This window comes from Bos grunniens, chromosome 12 (genome assembly GCF_055505025.1).
Source record: "Bos grunniens cultivar Pamir isolate PY7600 chromosome 12, Bosgru_T2T1.0, whole genome shotgun sequence".
NCBI classification, from domain to species: domain Eukaryota; kingdom Metazoa; phylum Chordata; class Mammalia; order Artiodactyla; family Bovidae; genus Bos; species Bos grunniens.
This window is the reverse complement of record NC_141176.1, coordinates 42857520-42879868: the sequence shown is the minus strand read 5'-3', so window position 1 is coordinate 42879868 and position 22349 is coordinate 42857520.

Sequence of the window (22349 nt, the reverse complement as noted above, 5' to 3'; positions counted from 1 at the left end):
AAATCATGAGAATTTTCATAATTATTAAAATGTTAAAAAAAAAAGCATATTTTTGAGACTTGAAATAGAACATGTTTAAGGAGAGACAAATGTACATTATATATATACATTATATATGTATAATGTATATACTGGGTATTGTTTTTGCTTTGGTTCCATCCCTTCATTCTTTCTGGAGTTATTTCTCCACTGATCTCCAGTAGCATATTGGGCACCTACTGACCTGGGGAGTTCCTCTTTCAGTATCCTATCATTTTGCCTTTTCATACTGTTCATGGGGTTCTCAAGGCAAGGAAACTGAAGTGGTTTGCCATTCCCTTCTCCAGTGGACCACATTCTGTCAGATCTCTCCACCATGACCCACCCGTCTTGGGTGGCCCCACATGGCATGGCTTAGTTTCATTGAGTTAGACAAGGCTGTGATCCTAGTGTGATTAGATTGACTAGTTTTCTGTGAGTATGGTTTCAGTGTGTCTGCCCTCTGATGCCCTCTTGCAACACCTACCGTCTTACTTGGGTTTCTCTTACCTTGGATGTGGGGTATCTCTTCATGGCTGCTCCAGCAAAGCACAGCCAGCCACTGCTGCTTACCTTGGATGAGGGGTATTTCCTCATGGCCGCTCCTCCTGACCTTTAACGTGTAATAGCTCCTCTAGGCCCTCCTGTGCCGGTGCAGCCACCGCTCCTTGGAGGTGGGGTTGTTCCTCCCAGCCGCAGCCCCTGGCCTTGAGCGTGGGGTAGGTCCTCCTGGCCACCACCCTTGGCCTCGGGCATGGGGTAGGTCCTCCTGGTCGCCACCCCTGTCCTCGGACGTGGGGTGGCTCCTCCAGGCTGCTGCCCCTGAGCTCGGACATGGGGGAGCTCCTCTCCACAGTTCCTGCGCCGTCGCAGCCTGGGACATTCAGCCACTGCCCTTGACCTTGGACGTGGGATAACTCCTCTTGGGCACCTCCCCTCGGCATGGGGTCTTCCCAGCTTCTGCCTCTGACCTCGGACTTGGGGTAGCTCCTATCAGCCTTGCTAAATGTGCCGGTCACAGCCGCCCTCGCTAAATGCACCGGCCGCAGCTGCCCATGCTAAATGCGCGAGTCGCAGCCACCTGAGCTAAATGCGCCTGTCGCAGCATGTCAGGTTCATGAAACAAGGCAAATTGGAAGTGGTCAAACAGGAGATGGCAAGAGTGAACATGGACATTCTAGGAATCAGTGAACTAAAATGGATTGGAATGGGTGAATTTAACTCAGATGACCATTATATCTACTACTGTGGGCAGGAACCCCTCAGAAGAAATGGAGTAGCCATCATGGTCAACAAAAGAGTCCGAAATGCAGTACTTGGATGCAATCTCAAAAATGACAGAATGACCTCTGTTCGTTTCCAAGGCAAATGATTGAATATCACAGTAACCCAAGTCTATGCCCCAACCAGTAACGCTGAAGAAGCTGAAAGGTTCTATGAAGACCTACAAGACCTTTTAGAACTAAAAAGATGTCCTTTTCATTATAGGGGACTGGAATGCAAAAGTAGGAAGTCAAGGAAGAGTTTGAGCAGGATAGGTGTTAGCTCTTCTCTAAATTTTTGGTAGAATTCAGCTGTGAAGCCGTCTGGACCTGGGCTTTTGTTTGCTGGAAGATTTTTGATTACAGTTTCAATTTCCATGCTTGTGATGGGTCTGTTAAGGTTTTCTATTTCTTCCTGGTCGAGTTTTGGAAAGTTGTACTTTTCTAAGAATTTGTCCATTTCTTCCTCGTTGTCCATTTTATTGGCATATAATTGTTGATAATAGTCTCTTATGATCCTTTGTATTTCTATATTGTCTGTTGTGATCTCTCCACTGTCATTTCTAATTTTATTGATTTGATTTTTCTCCCTTTGTTTCTTGATGAGTCTGGCTAATGGTTTGTCAATTTTATTTATCCTTTCAAAGAACCAGCTTTTGGCTTTGTTGATTTTTGCTATGGTCTCTTTTGTTTCTTTTGCATTTATTTCTGCTCTAATTTTTAAGATTTCTTTCCTTCTACTAACCCTGGGGTTCTTCATTTCTTCCTTTTCTAGTTGTTTGAGGTGTAGAGTTAGGTTATTTATTTGACTTTTTTCTTGTTTCTTGAGGTGTGCCTGTATTGCTATGAACTTTCCCCTTAGGACTGCTTTTACTGTGTCCCACAGGTTTTGGGTTGTTGTGTTTTCATTTTCATTCGTTTCTATGCAAATTTTGATTTCTTTTTTGATTTCTTCTGTGATTTGTTGGTTATTCAGCAGCGTGTTGTTCAGCCTCCATATGTTGGAATTTTTAATAGTTTTTCTCCTGTAATTGAGATCTAATCTTACTGCATTGTGGTCAGAAAAGATGCTTGGAATGATTTCTATTTTTTTGAATTTACCAAGGCTAGCTTTATGGCCCAGGATGTGATCTATCCTGGAGAAGGTTCCATGTGCGCTTGAGAAAAAGGTGAAATTCATTGTTTTGGGATGAAATGTCCTATAGATATCAATTAGGTCTAACTGGTCTATTGTATCGTTTAAAGTTTGTGTTTCCTTATTAATTTTCTGTTTAGTTGATCTATCCATAGGTGTGAGTGGGGTATTAAAGTCTCCCACTATTATTGTGTTATTGTTAATTTCTCCTTTCATACTTGTTAGCATTTGTCTTACATACTGCGATGCTCCCGTGTTGGGTGCATATATATTTATAATTGTTATATCTTCTTCTTGGATTGATCCTTTGATCATTATGTAGTGACCTTCTTTGTCTCTTTTCACAGCCTTTGTTTTAAAGTCTATTTTATCTGATATGAGTATTGCTACTCCTGCTTTCTTTTGGTCCCTATTTGCATGGAAAATCTTTTTCCAGCCCTTCACTTTCAGTCTGTATGTGTCCCCTGTTTTGAGGTGGGTCTCCTGTAGACAACATATGTAGGGGTCTTGTTTTTGTATCCATTCAGCCAGTCTTTGTCTTTTGGTTGGGGCATTCAACCCATTTACATTTAAGGTAATTACTGATAAGTATGATCCCGTTGCCATTTACTTTATTGTTTGGGGTTCGAATTTATACACCATTTTTGTGTTTCCTGTCTAGAGAATATCCTTTAGTATTTGTTGTAGAGCTGGTTTGGTGGTGCAGAATTCTCTCAGCTTTTGCTTATCTGAGAAGCTTTTGATTTCTCCTTCATACTTGAATGAAATCCTTGCTGGGTACAATAATCTGGGCTGTAGGTTATTTTCTTTCATCATTTTAAGTATGTCTTGCCATTCCCTCCTGGCTTGAAGAGTTTCTATTGAAAGATCAGCTGTTATCCTTATGGGAATTCCCTTGTGTGTTATTTGTTGTTTTTCCCTTGCTGCTTTTAATATTTGTTCTTTGTGTTTGATCTTTGTTAATTTGAGTAATATGTGTCTTGGGGTGTTTCGCCTTGGGTTTATCCTGTTTGGGATTCTCTGGGTTTCTTGGACTTGGGTGATTATTTCCTTCCCCAGTTTAGGGAAGTTTTCAACTATTATCTCCTCAAGTATTTTCTCATGGTCTTTCTTTTTGTCTTCTTCTGGAACCCCTATGATTCGAATGTTGTAGCATTTAATATTGTCCTGGAGGTCTCTGAGATTGTCCTCATTTCTTTTAATTCGTTTTTCTTTTATTCTCTCTGATTCATTTATTTCTACCATTCTATCTTCTAATTCACTAATCCTATCTTCTGCCTCTGTTATTCTACTATTTGTTGCCTCCAGAGTGTTTTTAATTTCATTTATTGCATTATTCATTATATATTGACTCTTTTTTATTTCTTCTAGGTCCTTGTTAAACCTTTCTTGCATCTTCTCAATCCTTGTCTCCAAGCTATTTATCTGTGATTCCATTTTAATTTCTAGATTTTGGATCAATTTCACTATCATTATTCGGAATTCTTTATCAGGTAGATTCCCTATCTCTTCCTCTTTTGTTTGGTTTGGTGGGCATTTATCCTGTTCCTTTATCTGCTGGCTATTCCTCTGTCTCTTCATCTTGTTTAAATTGCTGAGTATGGGGTGTCCTTTCTGTATTCTGGCAGTTTGTGGAGTTCTCTTTATTGTGGCTATTCCTCACTGTGTATGGGTTTGTACAGGTGGCTTGTCAAGGTTTCCTGGTTAGGGAAGCTTGTGTCAGTGTTCTGATGGGTGGAACTGTATTTCTTCTCTTTGTTCAGTCGCACTGTGGGGAGGGAGGGAGGGATGCTGCAAGCAAATAACACTGGCGTGCGCTCGCAGTGCCTCAGCCACACTGGGTCTGCCCCCGCTCACTGCGCGTGTAGCCTCCCTGCCCACACTGCTCGGGCTCTAGGTTGTTCCGCTGGGAACAATCCGAGGCTGGCCCTGGGTTGCATGTACCTCCCAGGTCCAAGCCGCTCAGGTTCAGGCACTCGGACAGTCCTCAGAGGCGCAGACTCAGTTGGGCCTGAGTATTGTGCTCTTCCCAGGTCCAAGCAGCTCAAGTGATGAGGTGTTTGGCGAGCGCCAATGCTGCGACTTATCGCCTCCCCGCCACTCGGTTATCTGGGCGCAAAACCGGCGCACCTTCTTAGGCAGATGTTAACCGTCCAGACCCCCAAGAAGTTTTAGTTAGCAAAGAAGCCTGCTTACAGTTTTATAGATAATGTCTCTCTGGGGCTGCGATTGCCCCCTTCCGGCTCTGGCTGCCTATCACCGGAGGGGGAAGGTCTGCAGCCGGCTATCTCTGTTCAATTCTTTGTTCCGTGCGCGGGCCTGGTGGTCTTAGGTTGGGGCTGGCTTTTCGCGTAGTAGATATCCCACAGTCTGGTTTGTTAGCCCAAATTATTTCGCTCAGATAGTGCTCAGGGTATTCAGGCCAGATTCTTACTCTAAGCGATGCAGCCCGCGCTGCGCCTCCCTGCCCAGCCCCCGCTTGTTAATGGCGCCTGCAGGCGTCTGCGCTGCTTCTCCACTGGGGGAGTTACCGTAGGACTCGCAATCTTCGAGTTTTAATTGTTTATTTATTTTTTCTTCCTGTTATGTTGCCCTCTGTGCTTCCAAAGCTCGGCACAGATTCGGCAGTGAGAAGGTTTCCTGGTGTTTGGAAACTTCTCTCTTTTTAAGACTCCCTTCCCGGGACGGAGCTCCGTCCCTCCCTCTTTTGTCTCTTTTTTTTGTCTTTTATATTTTTTCCTACCTCCTTTCGAAGAGTTGGATTGCTTTTCTGGGTGCCTGATGTCCTCTGCCGGCATTCAGAAGTTGTTTTGTGGAATTTACTCGACGTTTAAATGCTCTTTTGATGAATTTGTGGGGGAGAAAGTGTTCTCTCTGTCCTACTCCTCCGCCATCTTCTGAAGCTCCCTTTTTTTTTTTTTTTTTTTTAATACGGAGTCCGGGGGTAGGGTCGAGGGGGGCCCAGTCCCCCGGACTTCCCTGGCTCATAGCGGCGGGAGAAGGTGGGAGGGCGGGCACCCCGGCCCGGCCCCGGGCCCCTCTTTGCAGAGCAGCGACTGCGCCTTCAGAATGGGAGAAAATAATAGCAAATGAAGCAACCGACAAACAACTAATCTCAAAAATATACAAGCAACTCCTACAGCTCAACTCCAGAAAAATAAATGACCCAATCAAAAAATGGGCCAAAGATCTAAATAGACATTTCTCCAAAGAAGACATACAGATGGCTAACAAACACTTGAAAAGATGTTCAACATCACTCTTTATCAGAGAAATGCAAATCAAAACCACTATGAGGTACCATTTCACACCAGTCAGAATGGCTGCGATCCAAAAGTCTACAAATAATAAATGCTGGAGAGGGTGTGGAGAAAAGGGAACCCTCTTACACTGTTGGTGGGAATGCAAATTAGTACAGCCACTATGGAGAACAGTGTGGAGATTCCTTAAAAAACTGGAAATAGAACTGCCTTATGATCCAGCAATCCCACTGCTGGGCATACACACTGAGGAAACCAGAAGGGAAAGAGACACGTGTACCCCAATGTTCATCGCAGCACTGTTTATAATAGCCAGGACATGGAAGCAACCTAGATGTCCATCAGCAGATGAATGGATAAGAAAGCTGTGGTACATATACACAATGGAGTATTACTCAGCCATTAAAAAGAATACATTTGAATCAGTTCTAATGAGGTGGATGAAACTGGAGCCTATTATACAGAGTGAAGTAAGCCAGAAGGAAAAACATAAATACAGTATACTAACGCATGTATATGGAATTTAGAAAGATGGTAACGATAACCCTGTGTACGAGACAGCAAAAGAGACACTGATGTATAGAACAGTCTTATGGACTCTGTGGGAGAGGGTGGGAAGATTTGGGAGAATGTCATTGAAACATGTGAAATGTCATGTATGAAACGAGATGCCAGTCCAGGTTCAGTGCACGATGCTGGATGCTTGGGGCTGGTGCGCTGGGAAGGCCCAGGGGGATGGTATGGGGAGGTTGGGAGGGAGGAGGGTTCAGGATGGGGAGCATGTGATTTTTTTTTAAATAAAATTTTTGAAAAAGAAAAAAAAATAAAAAAAAAAAAAAGTAGGAAGTCAAGAAACACTTGGAGTAACAGGAAAATTTGGCCGTGGAATACAGTATGAAGCAGGGCAAAAACTAATAGAGTTTTGCCAAGAAAATGCACTGGTCATAGCAAACACCCTCTTCCAACAACACAAGAGAAGATTCTACACATGGACATCACCAGATGGTCAACACCGAAATCAGATTGATTATATTCTTTGCAGCCAAAGATGGAGAAGCTCTATACAGTCAACAAAAACAAGACCAGGAGCTGACTGTGACTCAGATCATAAACTCCTTATTGCCAAATTCAGACTTAAATTGAAGAAAGTAGGGAAAACCACTAGACCATTCAGGTATGATCTAAATCAAATCCCTTATGATTATACAGTGGAAGTGAGAAATAGATTTAAGGGACTAGATCTGATAGATAGAGTGCCTGATGAACTATGGACTGAGGTTCGTGACATTGTATGGGAGACAGGGATCAAGACCATCCCGATGGAAAAGAAATGCAAAAAAGCAAAATAGCTGTCTGGGGAGGCCTTACAAATAGCTGTGAAAAGAAGAGAAGCAAAAAGCAAAGGAGAAAAGGAAAGGCATAAGCATCTGAATGCAGAGTTCCAAAGAATAGCAAGAAGAGATAAGAAAGCCTTCCTCAGTGATCAATGCAAAGAAATAGAGGAAAACAACAGAATGGGAAAGACTAGAGATCTCTTCAAGAAAATTAGAAATAGCAAAGGAACATTTCATTCAAAGATGGGCTCAATAAAGGACAGAAATGGTATGCACCTAACAAAAGCAGAAGTTATTAAGAAGAGGTGGCAAGAATACACAGAAGAACTGTACAAAAAATATCTTCATGGCCAAGATAACCATGATGGTGTGATCACTCTCCTAGAGCCAGATATCCTGGAATGTGAAGTCAATTGGGCCTTAGAAAGCATCACTACAAACAAAGCTAGTGGAGGTGATGAATTCCAGTTGAGCTATTTCAAATCTTAAAAGATGATGCTGTGAAAGTGTTGCACTCAGTATGCCAGCAAATTTGGAGAACTCAGCAGTGGGCACAGGACTGGAAAGGGTCAGTTTTCATTCCAATCCCAAAGAAAGGCAATGCCAAAGAATGTTCAAACTACTGCACAATTGCACTCATCTCACACGCTAGTAAAGTAATGCTCCAAATTCTGCAAGCCAGCCTTCAGCAATACATGAACCATGAACTTCCAGATGTTCAAGCTGGTTTTAAAAAAGGCAGAGGAACCAGAGATCAAATTGCCAACATCCGCTGGATCATGGAAAAAGCAAGAGAGTTCCAGAAAAACGTCTATTTCTGCTTTATTGACTATGCCAAAGCTTTTGACTGTATGGATCACAATAAACTGTGGAAAATTCTGAAAGACATGAGAAGACCAGACCACCTGCTCTGCATCTTGAGAAATTTGTATGCAGGTCAAGAAGCAACAGATAGAACTGGACATAGAACAACAGACTGGTTCCAAATAGGAAAAGGAATACGTCAAGGATGTGTATGGTCACTCTGCTTATTTAACTTATATACAGAGTACATCATGAGAAACACTGGGGTGGAAGAAGCATAAGCTGGAATCAAAATTGTCGGGAGAAATATCAATAACCTCAGATATGCAGATGACACCACCCTTATGGCAGAATGTGAAGAGGAACTAAAAAGCCTCTTGATGAAGGTAAAGAGTAGAGTGAATGTTAGCCAGTCCAGGTTCAATGCACGATACTGGATGCTTGGGGCTAGTGCACTGGGACGACCCAGAGGGATGGTATGGGGAGGGAGGAGGGAGGAGGGTTCAGGATAGGGAGCACATGTATACCTGTGATGGATTCATTTTGATATTTGGCAAAACTAATACAATTATGTAAAGTTTAAAAATAAAATAAAATTAAAATAATAATAATAAAAAAAGAAAGTCGGTACCAGAAAAAAAAAAAAAAAGAGTAGAGTGAAAAAGTTGGCTTAAAGCTCAACATTCAGAAAACGAAGATCATGGCATCTGGTCCCATCACTTCTTGGGAAATAAATGGGGAAACAGTGGAATCAGTGTCAGACATTATTTTTTGGGCTCCAAAATCACTGCAGATGGTGACTGCAGACATGAAATTAAAAGACACTTACTCCTTGGAAGGAAAGTTATGACCAACCTAGACAGCATATTCAAAAGCAGAGACATTACTTTGCCAACAAAGGTCTGTCTAGTCAAGGCTATGCTTTTTCCTGCAGTCATGTATGGATGTGAGAGTTGGACTGTGAAGAAAGCTGAGCGCCGAAGAATTGATGCTTTTGAATTGTGGTGTTGGAGAAGACTCTTGAGAGTGCCTTGAACAGCAAGGATATCCAACCAGTCCATTCTGAAGGAGATCAGCCCTGGGATTTCTTTGGAAGGAATGATGGCTAAAGCTGAAACTCCAGTACTTTGGCCACTTCATGTGAAGAGTTGACTCATTGGAAAAGACTCTGATGCTGGGAGGGATTGGGGGTAGGAGGAGAAGGGGACGACAGAGAATTCGATGGCTGGTTGGAATCACTGACTCGATGGACATGAGTCTGAGTGAACTCCGGGAGTTGGTGATAGACCAGGAAGCCTGGCGTGCTGCAATTCATGGGGTCGAAAAGAGTCGGACACAACTGAGCAACTGCACTGAACTGAACTGAACTGAATGTGTATGCATATTTACATTAAATTATATTTATGTTTAAGATATATTCATTAAACAATACAACTAATATAGTAGGCATCACACTTTGAAAGTCCGTATAATATGATTTCTATATAGAGATGTTTAAAAAATAGTGGATAAAGTATAAATTATGCAGCATATTTTTGTCATAACTTCCAATATTAACATCTCAATAAATAATATGAAATATTTTATAGTTAATGCTTTTGGAAATTAGTAAATATTAATACTGTTTGAGATCTATAGCATGCCCAAGTCTGAACTGATAGTTTAAGATATTTTCTCATTATAAAATAAATTATTTTGATTTCATATGATTCTCAAAATCATGTCTTATTTTCAGAGCTGGTAATGCTTGAATTATAATATAAGACATTTCTTCACCAAAAGTTCTACTAGATAGAGAAACCTATACATGAGTGTAAACATACACAGTCATGTCTATTCTTTGTTATTCCATGGTATGTAGCCCTCCAGGCTCCTCTGTGCTTGAAATTATCCAATTAAGAACACTGGAGTGTGTTGCCATTTCCTACTCCAGGGGATCTTCTTGATCCAAGAATCAAACCCACATCTCTAGCACCTCCTGCATTGGAAGGCAAGTTCTTTACCTCTGTGTCATCTGGGAAGACTTATAGAGTCCCTCTTACCTATTAAATTATTTTTATTATTATTATTTTTTATTATTTTCTTTTTATTTTCTTTTTACTTATTTATTTATTTGTATTTATTATTATTATTAAATTATTTTATTATTATTTATTATCTCAATCTTTATTTAAATAAATCTATAGACATTAAATATTAGCTTCCATAATGCTCTTATTTTGCCTATTTTGAAAAATAAATACATGCTTAAAGACATTTGATTTTCTTATATTTGATATTATTTAGAAAGGATGCATGCATTATGTTCAAAAGTAGATTTAGTTTTTAATTTCCCTACTGTAATGTTAAATTTAATTATGACAATTCTGCCAGAAATGCATTTGCAAAGTCATTGTATTTTTCAAATAAAAATCTTTGCTATGGTACCTTTCAAAATGAATTCTGTGAGTTTCAAAGTTTGAACATGTACAAGAAGAGAAGTTTTAAGTAGCTAAAGATATATTTGAACGAAGACACATTTAACCATGATAGTTCTAGAGTAACTAAAGTTACCCTTACAATCTGACTCTTTTATTGGCCTGAAAAGAGAGACCAGAGAAAATTGCCTTCAAAAGTAGAGAGAGCAGTTGAATCTTATCAGGTATATCTTGAATTAAAATGATCTACTGTACTGCCAGGAAACTGACAGCCTTGAATTGTGGTTCAGGTTTGTTGTACTTAATAATCCTGAGTGTTATAGGGTCATCTTTGAAACATATTAACTGTACTACACTATTAAATGTCTATATATGAAATGAATGTTATTATGAGTGAGGAATATGAGTCTATGAGCATTTAAGGGATAATTTGGTTTCTTTGAGTGTGATTTATATGTATGCATAGAGATAACTTAATCCACAAGAAATGTGCAAGTAATTTATTTCCAACCACTGAAGTAAAACTGGACAATAAATTATATGATTTTTAATGAGATGCTGCAGCCAAGGCAAATATGACATTGAATGATACAGAAGTCTTGTCACTGTGCTGTTTATCTTTGGCTTAAGGTACTTGGACATTTTTGTTGTAACATCAAATTATTTCCTTTGCACATATGTGTATTCTTACCATAGTTTTATATAGACACTAAATGATTGATATTCAGAGTTGGCTGTTTTTATTCAAACTGTGCAGTTACCATATTTTAATGAAAAAGTATAACAATATTATCAGGTGCAGAAATAAATGAATCTTGGTGTACAACATAAACAACAGATTTAATTTCATAGATGGTATGATTTTCCTCTCATTTTATTAAGACTGTTGTAGAATTTTACTCAGAGCATTGTAGAACAATTTTCCTGTGAGTGCTGTTTTTTTTTTTTTTTCTATAGAAATAATTATGAGATATTTCTATTCTCTTTTAGTTATTAATCTAATGAAATATTCTAATGAGTCAAAAACATGGATTTAATGTCTAATTAAATGTTTTGGGGAAATAAATTATTAGAATCTTGCACATAGTTAAACAAAGAAAGAAAGAAAAAAAGAAAGTGAAGCCCCTCAGTCATGTCTGACTCTTTGTGACCCGATGAACTGTAGCTTACCAGGGTCCTCCGTCCATGGGATTTTCCAGGCAAGAATACCTGAGTGGGTTGTCATTTCCTTCTCCAGGTGATCTTCCCAACCCAGAGATTGAACCTGGGTCTTCCTCATTGTAGGCAGACACTTTACCATCTGAGCCACCAAGAAAGTCTTAAACAGGGACACGAATAAATGAAAGTTGATTGTTTAAATTTCAGAGATCATTGTATTTATTATATTATTGCATTTATTTATGACAATTTACTGTGACTATAATATACATTCATAATCTAATCTCGGAGAAGGCAATGGCAAACCCACTCTAGTACTCTTGCCTGGAAAATCCCATGGACAGAGGAACCTGGTAGGCTGCAGTCCATGGGGTCGCTAAGAGTTGGACACGACTGAGAGACTTCACTTTCACGCATTGGAGAAGGAAATGGCAACCCATTCCAGTGTTCTTGCCTGGAGAATCCCAGGGACGGGGGAGCCTGGTGGGCTGCCGTCTGTGGGGTCACACAGAGTCAGACATGACTGATTTGACTTAGCAGCAGCAGCAGCATAATCTTTCTCAGTAAAGCTGCTTCCTAAAAACCTAGTTTGCCTTTCAATATTGGTTGTATTTTTTTTCCCCTTTAATGATATGTTTCTTTTTATCAATTCAATATCGCAATCTTGGAATTCTTGTGCTGGTAAGGATGGTGTAAACCCACTAAGGTCTTATTTCTCCACAAATGACAATAAAAATCTCTGGACAGAGTACAAAGAATAACTGAGAACTGTGAAGAATAAATTCAGACAAATTGAAAAGGAAGTCAAAACTAAGAAAATTCTATGTAGCAATGGGGTTTTTGTTGTTTGCCTCCAGACTTGGTTCCTAATTGGCCTGAGTTCTGGGAATATTCAGCATGCACAACAGCACAAAGTCCAGAATTCATCTTGTTTCATTTAGAGCACTGAAATGAATGAGAACTGAAAAAATGTAGTCCTATCAGCAGAAACGTGAGGAACGAATTCCATTTACCTATTTGTTTAACGTTTGTTTGACAACTCCAGTCAAAGAATTGTATTTCAGTGATGAAACTATTATTATCACCAAACATGTCAAGAGAAAAATCCATGTCTCAGTGCTAAGGACCCAGGAAAAGGCACACATGGATCCAAAGAACAAGGTGAAAATCACCATTATTATTCCTTCTTTAGTCACTGCATTACTACAAAGCAACTACAGTTTAACAGTAGTTACTGCAGTAAATTGCAGTCAAAGCAAAGTATATTTACCATACCATTTCAAGAGTTGAATACACTAATACTGATGCCAGAAAAGTAATTTAGAAAAAAATGCTATTGTATCCCTTTATAAATAGATATTACAATAAAATATTTGTATTTACTCTCATTCTCTTCAATACTATTACCATTGTAATTTACTGTTTTGATAGTAGCCACATAAATAATATTCCCAATGACTTACATCTCATTTCCTTGTCTTCCCCCCCCCCGCCATACACTTGTCTTTTGGACTACCTTGGTTATTAACTCCCATATTGATGTCTTATATGTTAGCGATCTCTCATAATTTTAACTCTGGAGACTCTAACCTCTAAGGCTAAGGCTTCAGTCTACTTATTCTTATGTATCAAGCTCAGAAACCTGTAGCCCTATTAGAAACTTACATACAACTGAGTCCCTTGTCACCTTTAACTTCATTTTACTATTTTAACTAAACCAAAATCCAGTTATAGGCAACTCATGCCTGAATTCATACAGGTGAATATGACTAGAGTAAAATGTAAATCCATGGTAATGGCCAAAATTTAAAGTCACAGTAGCTTAACTATGTTGGGGCCTTAGTAGCTAACTAGAATTTTCTTAGGTCCCTTTACTATCCTACTTCTTTTTCTTATTATAGTTCTCCTTATTATCTTACTCTTCTGTATGTGTTAAGGGGTTATCTTTGCTTAAATTTCCATTGTGTTGTTTCTCATTCTGACCTTCTACTGATGACCTCACTGTCTATTTTAGAATGGGAAGGAGACAGCATTTGCAATCTACCTGCATCTGAGCCCACACACTGCTCTCCTTCTACTAAGTCTCTCCAAACTATCTTTTTATTTATTTTTTTCCTGCAAAAGTCTTTGCCATCATATGTATATAAAAATTGAATCTCCTTCACACAACCCAAGGACTTCATTCTGACAAATCTCCAGGTAGTCTCCTGCAATATTATTTTTTCATTTCACTAGCACTTTCACTCTTATCCAGTAAAAAGTTGTTTAATTTTAAAATACTTCCTAATTTTACTGAGGCATAATTAACAAATAAAATGTATGCATTTAGGTGTAAAATGTGATTTATTAAGATAAAGAACACAATGATATGCATACACTGTTAAGTGATTTTCACAATCAAGTTAACACACCTATCACCTCATGTAGTTAATTTGTGTGTGTGTGTGTGTGTGGGTGGGTGGGTGTGTGATGAGAACACTTAAGATCTAGTCTCTTAGCAGTTACAACCACACAGTACAGTATTATTATCTATGGTCCCTATGCTGTACATTAGAGCCCAAACACATGTTCATCTTAAAACTGAATATTTGCACAATTTCACCAATATCTCCCCACTTCTCATATTACCCCAGCATCTGGCAATCACCATTCTACTCTCTGGTTCTCTGAGCTTGACTTTTCAATATTTTATAATTAAGTGAGATTGTGCAATATTTTTCTGTGTTTAGTATAATGTCCTCCAGGTTCATACATGTTGTCACAAGTAGCGGGGATTTTCTTTTTTAAGGCTGAATAATATTCCATTCTGAATATATCTTAAAATTATTAAAGATCATCTCATACCACTTGCCATTCTATGCACCTCTGCACCATTTTTTTTTCTCCTTGCAAACAAACAAATGATAACAAATCTTCTTAAAGGTGCTATCTTACCTCTATTTTTCTCTTACTATTTCATTTTCAGTCAATTCAAATGAGGCTGACATTCTTAACAGCATACTGATACTGGTTGATTAGATCATCAGTGACATCACTGCTGTTACACCCACAGTCAAGTATTATTTCTCATCATTCTTGACCCATCAGTCATCTCTGAACAGAGTTGAAGGTAGATTTTGAGATGTCTCTAATAAATGACAGAAAATAACTTTTTTTATCATATAATTATTCAAATACCCTTTCAAATTGTAATGAATAGTCTCTATTTTGATAAAAATTGATGATGTGATTTAACAAGGATCAAAAATAAGTATTACTTAAAATACTTTCAAAACCAATGTTAACAGAATTATGTATTGTGAGTATACATAAATATTACTTGGTGGACTGGTTCCTTATTTTTTGGCAAGTAAAAATGGTATTAAAAACATATTTTAGTTATTGAAAAATATTCATAGATGTCACTTGGATGTCCTTCACCATTTAGTCAACAAAACAACAAAAACTCAAAACTAAACCAAAAACAAAAAGATATTACCTTGTTCATGCTCTTGTGTATATTTAAAGTTAATGTTTTTGAAACTTTGAAAACCACAAGTTTAACATCGCTTGATATCTGACTAGCGGATATTTTCATTTGACCAAAAATATTTCAATACTTCTATTTAAATTAAATTTAGCATATTTCCTGAGAATCTTGTAAAGTAATTAACCTCCAATTAAAATAAATAAATTTATATTTAAAAAAAGAATAAAAATTGTACAGGTAAAAGTGTTCATAGAATAAAAATATCACATAGAATTAAAACCATCACTATAGTTTACCCATGCAGTTAGTAATCTGCATAGACTCTGGATAATAGCATATTTTTATTTTCTTACTTGTGTAAACTCAAATATCATTTTTCCCTAGAGAAAATTGTATCATTAACTAATATTGGCATTCCTGAATCTTTATTGTTAGAAATTAAATAGTAATACATATCTTGGTTGATTTAGTAACTTGCTTAACAAATATAAATTCAATGTCTCATGTGCACTATAATATCTACTATACCTTAATACTAAAAATAAGAAAAATTAATAAAACTAAATAAAAATACACTCCTGAAATTCAAAATATGGCACACAGCAGTAAAGAAGCTGCCTGCAATGCAGGAGACACAGAAGACACAGGTGTGATCCTTAGGTTGGGAAAATCCTCTGGAGGAGGAAATGGAAACCCACTCCAGTATTCTTGCCTGGAAAATTCCATGGACAGAGGAGACAGGCAGGCTACAGTCCATGGGTTCGCAAAGAGTCAGACACGGCTAAGTGACTGAGCATACATGCACAAGTTCAGGCCAATTCTGTATTAATGTTCATATTAGCCTGTTTAGTAATCCCTTTCCAGGAAGTCTTATTTAAGTTGTTCACTCCTTTATAAAAAAAATCCATAATTATAGGCATTAAAAACCACATTAACAGCTTAAAAGTTATGTAAATCTTTAATATATAATAAACTTTGTAGTTACAAAGAATTATATTCTCACTTCATGCAATTGACTTAGTTATGTCTCCTTAAAATCTAAATAGAATACTGTTTGTTTTTTTCAATTTTGATGATACTGATATATGTGGCAAGGTACATGTATTAGCATAGATCAGCAAAAAATGTTGAACTTACTAGAGGAAATAAAATGAAATTCGGAAAATCAATATAAAAATAATATGCTTCTGTGAAATACTATTCAGATTCCACAACCACAGTATATGGGGATATTGAAGATAAACTTTTGAGCTTTGATTTATTTAATTTCACAAATCTTGATTTTTTAGTATTTGACACTATGCCACTCTAGCTGTTGTAGTCAGTTGATACATATTTTGTTTTGCTTTTCTTCCCAAGATTACTTATAACTGAAACTAATTTCTTGTTTAATAATAGATCTCATGGAACCATTCTTTTAAAAATATGTACACTTGTTCCACATGTACACCCATGGTGGATTCATGTTGATGTATGGCAAAACCATATTATTGTAAAGTAATTAGGGATGGTACAGGGAAGGAGGAGGGATCGGGGTTCAGGATGGGGAACATGTGTATACCTGTGGCGGATTCATGTTGATGTATGGCAAAACCAATACAATATTGTAAAGTAATTAACCTCCAATTAAAATAAATAAATTTATATTAAAAAAAAAAAAAATATGTCCTCAGATAGAGAGTGATAGGCTCCAGGTTCTTTTATCTTCAATCCTTTTCCCTTCTCTTTTTCATCTGTTTCTATCTCATCCAAAATAAAAGCTTCATGTTTTTTACTAAAAGTACCAATTTTGTCTGTATATGTGGATGTCCATATGTTTGTTCAATGATTTGTAGGTATTTTTTAGTACCTTAAATGTCTTTTATTTAGATATCATCATGGAGAAATTTAAAGTACTTAAATATCCACATTTATATGTCTTTCTAGTGCCAAACCTATGCTAAATATCTTGAAAAAAATATTAAAAACATGCCTAAATATCATAAAGTTTTCTACATGTAGAGAAATAATAAAAAGTCAAATTACAAGTAACATTTGAGATTCTAGTTTACAAGTATCTTTAATAAAAATACAGTTAAACAGTAATTATATTAATTTCAAAATATATTTCAGTCAATTTCTTCATAAAATTGCTATATTTTTATGAATTGATTAGTATACAGATGAAATTGTGTCTTAGTTGACATCAACTTTATGTCTAAAGTCAAAATAAGTGAACATTTTAATGATAATCTGATTTGAAGAATCAATATAGAGGAAAAATAGTTCAAAATAAATTGTGGATGATTTTAGTCTTTGAAATGAATATGTGTTTTGAATTTTAAAGGGGAAAAATAAATTCAGGTTAACCAGAAAATTGATTATAGGTTTCCAAACACTTAAAGAAATTAACATACGAAAAAATAGAATTCTTCCCACAAAGAATAGGAACAAGGCAGTATTTGTTTCCAACCATTTCTTTCCAACATGATAATGGAAATACAAGCTAATGCAATAAGACAAGACAAGAAAAGATGCATAATAATATAGAAGAAAGAAATAAAAGTGTTTACAGATGACATGATTACATATATAGAACATATAAAAGAATCAACAACAACAATAAAGCTGGAACTAATATGCAATTATAGCAAGATTGCAAGATGCAAGGTTAATAAACAATATATACAAAAGCCAATTGCTTGCCTATACACCAGCAATAAATAAATGCAGACTGAAATTTTACAAATACCACTTATAGTAGTATCCAAAAGTGAAATAATTAGTACCCAAAAGTGAAACAAAATATGTACAAGATATATATAAGTAAAACCAGAAAATTCTGATGAATGAAGAAGAACTAAATAGATGGAGATATATTCCTTGTTAGATGGCATTTCTTTCTATGTTGATTAAATTCAATATCCACCAAAATACAAGCATGGTTATTTCTTTTCTGTGTGGGTAAACAAAAATTAATTCTAAAGTTTATATGGAGAGGCAAAAGATCCAGAATGGGCAACAAAATATTGAAGAACCATGTTGGTGGCTGTCCTTACTCAATTTCAAGACTCAATATAAATAAATATATATATATATATATATAAATAAAATGTGGTATTGGTAACAGAAAATATAAATAGTGTAACAGAATACAAAGTGCAGAAATAGATACACATAAATACAGTCAGGGTTTCCCAGGTGGCAGTAGTGCTAAAGAACCTGCCTGCTAATGCAGGAGACGTAAGTGATACTGGTTTGATCCCTGAGTTTGGAAGATATCCTGGAAGATGGCATGGCAACCCACTCCAGTATTTTTGCCTGGAGAATTCCATGGACAGAGGAGCCTAGGGGGCTGCAGTCCATTGGGTCACAAAGAGTCGGACATGACTGAGTGACTAAGCACAGCACAGTACAAGTTAACAACAGTTCTCTGTATCAGTGAGTTACTTAAGTGGCATTATTTACCTACTGTTGTGACAAAACATTTAGGTATCTTGGAATGATTACCATCATTTCATGTCTTTTAACCAACAGAGTAGGCAATGCAGATTAGGACACGACTGAAGTGACTTAGCACTAGCACACATATAGTCAATTGATATTTGACAAAGGATCAAGTTTATATAATAGAAAAAAAGACAACACTTCAAATAATGCTGGGACAAGCAGACATTTACATGCAAAAATAAATAAATAAATCTAGGCACAGTCTACACCTTTCACAAAATTAACTCAAAATGGAAAATAAACCTAAATACAAAAGGCAAAACTGTAGAACTCCTAGTAGCTAACATAAGAGAAAAATAGATGACCTTGGATAAGGTGATTATTTTTACATAAAACACTAAAGGTGTGATTTGTGAGAGAAATTATTGATAGATTGGACTTCATTAAAAGTAAAACCTTCTGCTCTGCCAAACACGTGTTGATGAGAATGAAAAGGCCATCACAGAAGGGGAGAAAATATTTGCAAAAGACACATTTGTTATCCAAAATTGATAAAGAACTCTTAAAACCTAACAGTAAGAAAAAAATGCAATTAAAAAATATACCAAAGATCTTAACAGATACCTCACCAAAGAACATGTACAGACAGTAAATAAGCATACAATGATGCCCCAAACCATATGTCATTAGGGAAATGCAAATCAAGATGACAAATATATACCACTATACATCTGCTACTTGTTTCGTACTCAGCCATATCTGACTCTTTGTGACTCTATGGATTGTAGTCCTCCAGATTCCTCTCTTCATGAAATTTTCCAGGCAAGAATATTGGAGTGGGTTGCCATTTTTTACTCCAGGGGATCTTCCTGATGCAGGGATCAAGCCTGTGTCTCCGCATCTCCTTCATTGGCAGGCAGATTCTTTACTACTGAGCCAGCCAGAGCCAAAATCCGAAACATGAAAACACCAGATGTTGGTGAGAATGTGGGGCAACAAAAACTGTCATTCACTGATGGTAGGAATACAGAATGGTAGAGCTACTTCAGAAAACATGTAGACAGTTTCTTACAAAATTAAATATACTCTTACTACATAATCTAGCACTCATGGTCGCTAGTATTTACTTAAGGATTTAAAACACAAAAATCTGCACTGTAGTATATTTAAAATGGATAACCAACAAGGACCTACTGTACAGTACAGGAACTCTGCTCAATGCTATGTGGCAGCCTGGGTGGAAGGGGAGTTTGGGGGAGAATGGATACATGTATGTGTGTGGCTAAGTCCCTTCAATGTTCACATGAAACTATCACAATATTGTTAATGAGTTATCCCCTAATAAAAATAAAAAGTTTCAGGTTAAAAAAAAAAAAGAAGAAGAAGCTTCATGTAGATTCTTATGGTAGTTTTATTCATAATAACATACTGCCTGTGCCACTCAGATCATGATTTCCATCATGTGATTTAGTGGAATTGTGGTCTTGAGTATAAATTTTCTGAATCTGCTTGCATTTTTTTTTAAACCAACAAAAGACAGACAAAGCAAAAGTCATAGGTAGTTATATGACTTTCCATCATAGTCTACCAATTTTTGGCCATAAAGCACATTTTTTTCATGAGTAAAATTCATGCTATAAACATTGGTCAGACTTTATTGTTTGTTTGCAAATCTTCAGGAATTGATTGCATTTTCTAAATTGAAGGTCATCAGTCTTCAAATCAGTAAGACTCACTCAAAACAAACAAAAAACAGCCCTTGAAGCAATGAGAAACATTTTTGTTTTTCCTTGAGTACTTGTGACTAGTGCTTTTTCAGTATTTCTTATATTGAAGGTAGTTGGTGCTTTCACATCATGTTAATTTTGAAACATAATGAACTACTTTCTTTTTGACTGCTTTTTTGCCTCCTTCCTTAAAGCATTTGTTCTTGCCAACCCAGATCTTACATATGAAGGTGGTTACTCATAGAATCACTTCATGGGAAATAGATGGGGAAACAGTGGAAACAGTGGCAGACTTTACTTTTTTGGCCTCCAAAATCACTGTAGATGGTGATTGCAGCCATGAAATTAAAAGATGCTTACTCCTTGGAAGGAAAGTTATGACCAACCTAGATAGCACATTCAAAAGCAGAGACATTACTTTGCCAACACAAAGGTCCATCTAGTCAAGGCTATGTTTTTTCTGTGGTCATGTATGGATGTGAGAGTTGGACTGTAAAGGAAGCTGAGGGCCGAAGAATTGATGCTTTTGAACTGTGGTGTAGGAAAAGACTCTCGAGAGTCCCTTGGACTGCAAGGAGATCCAATCAGTCCATTCTGAAGGAGATCAGTCCTGGGTGTTCTTTGGAAGGACTGATGTTGAAGCTGAAAATTCAATACTTTGGCCACCTTATGTGAAGAGTTGACTCATTGGAAAAGACCCTGATTCTGGGTGGGATTGGGGGCAGGAGGAGAAGGGGACAACAGAGGATGAGATGGCTGGATGGCATCACTGACTCGATGGACATGAGTTTGACTGAACTCTGGGAGTTGGTGATAGACAGGGAGGTCTGGAGTGCTGCAATTCATGGGGCTGCAAAGAGTTGGACATGACTGAGCGACTGAACTGACTGACTGACTCATAGAATAGTAGGTTCACTATGCTACTCTGAATAAAATATCAGAAAATAAATCTTACTTTTTATGTTCTGATGCAATTCAAGTAACAGTGATATTATCTTTCACAGGATAATTTCAAAGTAACTATGCTGAAAACTACATACTATATTATTTTGTTATGGTTATATCTTCAATGTTAGATGTGAAGTCCTCTCAGAGTTTAAATATTTTAACTTTTCTATCTATTTATAATTGAGTTTGATTAGCTTTTATTCTTCCTATATCTGATTTTTTCCCCTTTGTCTCATTTTTAGGCATTCAAATAGTATAATTTGCTTTTCTGTGTTATTCTAATTAACTGCTTATTTGTATTTTATATTATACATCTCTGGTTGTGCATATTCATCACCTTTTCCTGGTCTCTAATTATACACTGAATTATACATTGGTCTTTTTTTCTCCTGGACACAATAATTAGCTACAACATTTTTGGTAGAAAATAAACTATGCTTCCACATTTTCTGGATTCTAAGGAAAATATACTATATCTCCTAAGAATTTCAGAAAATTATTGACATTCAATTTGATTGATTCACTGACACAAAATTTTAATCAAGGACCTGAATTATTTCCCTCCTACCATTATTAGTGTCCCCTTTATTCCCTGCTGCTGCTGCTAAGTCACTTCAGTCGTGTCCGACTCTGTGTGACCACATAGGTAGCAGCCCATCAGGCTCTACCATCCCTGGAATTTTCCAGGCAAGAACACTGGAGTGGGTTGCCATTTCCTTCTCCAAAGCATGAAAGGGAAAAGTGAAAGTGAAGTCGAGCAGTCGTGCCCGACTCTTTGCGACCCTGTGGACTGCAGCCTACCAGCCTCCTCCGTCCCTGAGATTTTACTGCCTTTTCCACTTTATTCCCTACATAGTAGCAAAATGACAAAAGCAGTTCCAACCAGCACAAACTGAATCAATGGCATTCTGACAAAGAAAAATATGTCCTACTTTCCTATGATTCTCTTTAGCATTTTATTGGCTAGAATTTCCGCATATCTAGTCTGCAACAAACAAGTGGGGAAAGCAATGGCAATAAATTCATATTCTTCCCATCCTTGAAATTGGTAGTGAAATCACTTTTTCTAAAGCACAGACTTGTTGAGGAAGAAGCCTCTGTAATGGTAAAGTACCTAATGCAATACTAAAGAACAGAGGTTCTGTATGTAACTGATAATATTTAAAATGTGTTATTTTGACTTATCTTCCTATTCTCTTTATCAAGTTTTCTGTTAAATGACTCCAGGTACTGTAGCCCACCAGGCTCCTCTCTCCATGGAATTCTCCAGACAAGAAAACTGGAGTGGGTAGATATTCCCTTCTCCAGGGGATCTTACCAACACAGAGATTGAACTCATGTCTCCTACATTTCAGGCAGATTCTTTACCATCTGAGTAACCAGTGAAG